Below are 3892 nucleotides of genomic sequence, written 5' to 3'. Positions count from 1 at the left end.
TACGATGCGTCGAACTGTGCAGTAGTTGGCGCACTTTCTGAGCTTTAACGACGCTTTTTTGTGTCTAGAATCTTAAAGATAGCGACGCTTTTTTGTGTCCACGGTTTCATATATTTGATGTCAAGTATTTTGCCGACGCTTTTTTCTGTCTACATTTTCTTTGTTAGAGATGCTTTTTCTTGTCCATATTTTATACAAAAATATCTAGAATACAATTATAAAAAAAAATATTTCTCACTGAAAATTGTTACTAGTTTACAAGTATTAATTACCAATATATACACAGCAAAATTATCCAATTTTTTTTTTATTTCATATAAATATATTTATAGTTTATGTACAATATCTAATAGTAATAAGTTTTTCTATTACAAAAGATATAATTCTAACTTACACTTTATTCTTGACTAGTTGTAGTGGAACAAACCTGCTCATTTCTTTACAATAAAATTTCAACCAATCTCCAATTTAGCTGCTCCTTAATTTGCTTACAAGGGGGCGTAAAGCAAAGTTCTTATTGTGACCAATCATTGTTGTCCTAGGAATACTGACAACATCATCGAGAATCAAAAACAACAGCAACAACATTGCACAGCAACAGTAGCAAGGTCAACAACAGTGTGGTTAGCATCTTGGAACAAGAACAACATCAATCATTTAAACTGATGACAGAAATTGAATTAGTAATATATACGAATACCAATTACAATGATTCTAAAAGAAACCACACCTAAGACTTTAAGGCAATAACTAGAAACCACCCCCTTCTTTCAAATCTTCACTATTCATGAATCAACCCAAAAATACAAATTTTATCGAAACAAAAGCAAAACACAACCCAAAATTAATAAAAGTTTACAATAATAGGAACATAGGGAGCGGAAACAAGCAAGCACTCTAAATTAAACAAGCAGCATATATAATTAAAACAAAAGCAATATTTGAACAAAATTAATGCAAATCAATATCACAGTAATAGTGCCCACTGCAGACAACTCACAAGAACCCTTCTTGAGCTTATGATAAAGATGCAGACAATCCACCTCAAGAATTAGGTGTTGCAAAAATCACCAATAATAAATCACATCAAAGAAAAAAAAATAGAAATAAAAAATTCATATTAATTTTATAAACTAAAAATAGCAAAGATATACATTCAGCAATTATTACTCTGAATGAATTGGAGTACAAAATCAATTGAAACAATAATAATGTAACACTTACCCAAAAAAACCTAGGTATACCTTGATCCCTTGATCCCTCAAAAAAAAGGTATACCTTGATTCCTGCACCATCACAGCACCCCTTCTCGAAAAACTAAAATGCATATTGAGTAACTGTATAAAAAAAATATACCAGATCAGACAATTAATAAAGTAAAAATATACCTTAAAAAAGTCTTAGGGATCTTTTGGGGAGTGTTAAAATAGCTATAACTCACAATGAAGATCAAATCATCAGACCCAAACGACGTCAACAATGAAACTCCAAACACAGTAAAAAATTCAATTATAAATAGTTTCATAATTTTTTGTTAATTATTCCTCTGCAAAAAGTTATAAATACTCATAAATTGAAATAAATCAAATTAAACGAGTACCGATTAAAATTATAAAAGAGCTAACTCATTACATATATAAGTATAAAACCTCATAATATTCTGTTTTAGGGTTTAATATAACTCAAATCAAAGATCAAATGCACACAAGGATATTTAGTTCTTAAGTACAATGCAATCGAATCTAGTATATATTAGTTTAGTATATCAACATGATTTGATAAGATAACTACAAAACACATGACTTGATATGCAAAAGGTTCATTGAGAATTCTTCCTAGAGATCAGATTGCCTTCATTTTAACTACTCTGACTCATTCATCAGAGGAACCTTAATAAGCCAAGGGTACATCAAACCCACCTTTTACAAGTCAAATTCTTTTTCCACGAAATAGAGGCAAATGATCTATTGCCCACGTCTTTACTGAAATCTGCATCAAGATCATATGGCCTTTAAAATCTTCCACTTAGTGATGCCATATGCTGCTTGTTAAAAACGATTTTCGATTGATTATGGTAAACAAGAGGTTGGTTCAGATTAGGTATCTTATTTAATTTATACCAAAACCTCAACAACTAGCTTATAAACTACTATTTAAAAATTAAAAAAAATAAAAAATAAAAAAAAAAATAAAAAAAAAACTAGCTTAAAAACTATCTTATTCCTTCAAATGAATCTGTCGTTCAAAAGTTTAAATTTTTACCATCCCCAGCAACTATAGTTGGCAATTTGTTTAACAAGAATACCACCCAAATTCTTGATGAATCTATCCCTGAATTTAGTTACGTTCTTGATCATCATATTGTCCTTTGTCACTAGCAACAAACCTTTGCTCAATTAAAACATTAGAACCCTGTGCATCTACCAATGTCACCATTAACATTCAATCAGTACATCACCACAATAAACCCCAACAATCCAACCTCTCAATTATAATCAAATCCTTCAATTATAATCAAATCTCCTAACAAAATTAAACAATAATAAATAATTAGAAGATCTTAAATCAATATTAATGACAAAAAAAAAAAAAAAAAAAAAAAATCCAAATAAGCTTACCTAAGGGCTCATAGTGACTAACAGCATTAACAAATTCTTCAACACCTCTTAAGCATAGATTTGCATGCATCCTCGCCAAATCCTACTACTTTGACGGCATAATTAATGCTCATATTCAACCTACCACCAATATAAAATGTCCAAAAACATTAAAAATTAATAATAATAACTGAATAAGATCCAATCTTAATATAATTGGAATCAACAGAATTAGAGAATGTGTAAGGTAAGAGGACTTACGGCACATGTGGTGGCCTGCGCTGATGTCGGTGCGAGTGTGGGAGGTGAGGGTGGCTGTAGTGTGAAATATACAAAAATCGACACCAACAACCCAAACTAATGAAGTATAAACAAACAAAAATGTTGTCAATTCCCCTGCCCTGCACCCAACACACCAATTGAATCAAACCCTTAATTTGATACTAATAATGACCGATTACTATACAATAACTAATAATTCAAGACAATTTCAGAACAATAAATCAATATAAATACCTAATTTGAATCATCAAACTACATAAATTAAAAGCAAGGAAATTTATGAGAACATTACCAGGAATTGAAAAAAATAACAAGCAGAGGAACAATTTTTCCACAAGTTTAAGCCAAAATCTTTGAATTACAAGTGGTTTTAGGAGATGAGATTGTATGGATGATGATAGAAGGTACGGAGTAATTAGGTTTTGGGAGAAATTGAGAGAGAGATGGGTCTGTGGCGGCGAGTGGGAGCAATCAGTTTTAATTTTTAATTGCGTTTTTTTTATTACCCTGCTTTCTTTTGTTAGTCGTAACATTCTGATCTGAAATATCAGACTGCCATTGAGTCACGTGCATGAGATTTTTTTGATGCTTTTTAATGTCCATACAATATTACGACTCAGAAAAGCTTTGAGAAAAAACGAAACCTAAATTTTATGCTAACGGCTTATATTCATCGTCGAGGCAAAAGCGTCGAGAAACTAAGAGATTTGTAGTAGTATCTCAAAAATGGGTACGAAACAGGGGAAGAGGAGGTGCGCGGCCGCACCTCACACCTGCACGGCCGCGCACAGGGCCTGCGCGCCCACTCCTCACTCGTGCGTGCCCGCGCCTAGGAGCAGGGCACTTCCCTCTCGTGCGGTCGTTGATGCTCCCGTGCGCTCCACTTGATACATGTTGGGGGAGGCAGTCACTAGATGCCTTCACGGTGGGTTCAACACCGATTTTGATGTCCACGCAGCATGAGAGCACAGGCTTGAAGACTTGGCTTTTGCACTCCAACACTTTTGAGCTTC

The 3892-nt window shown here is 33.1% G+C and overlaps 1 long non-coding RNA gene across 2 annotated transcripts; it reads right to left on the bottom strand.

Moving 5' to 3' along the window:
• Positions 1 to 291: 291 nt before the first annotated feature.
• On the bottom strand, positions 292 to 3391 carry LOC145590795 (uncharacterized). Of its 2 annotated transcripts, none has more exons than XR_014102159.1 (5): positions 3172 to 3391; positions 2859 to 2998; positions 2619 to 2738; positions 1225 to 1337; positions 292 to 662 (listed from the first exon to the last, which is right to left on the bottom strand). It is a non-coding gene; the product is annotated as an uncharacterized LOC145590795 (long non-coding RNA). The 2 variants fall into 2 exon arrangements; XR_014102158.1 differs by having other exon boundaries at positions 292 to 547.
• Positions 3392 to 3892: the final 501 nt, after the last annotated feature.

The sequence above is a fragment of the Chenopodium album genome, chromosome 18, assembly GCF_948465745.1.
Source record: "Chenopodium album chromosome 18, dcCheAlbu1.1, whole genome shotgun sequence".
Classification (NCBI taxonomy): domain Eukaryota; kingdom Viridiplantae; phylum Streptophyta; class Magnoliopsida; order Caryophyllales; family Amaranthaceae; genus Chenopodium; species Chenopodium album.
The sequence above is the reverse complement of the archived record's forward strand: the minus strand, read 5'-3'. Positions and strand labels throughout refer to the sequence as shown.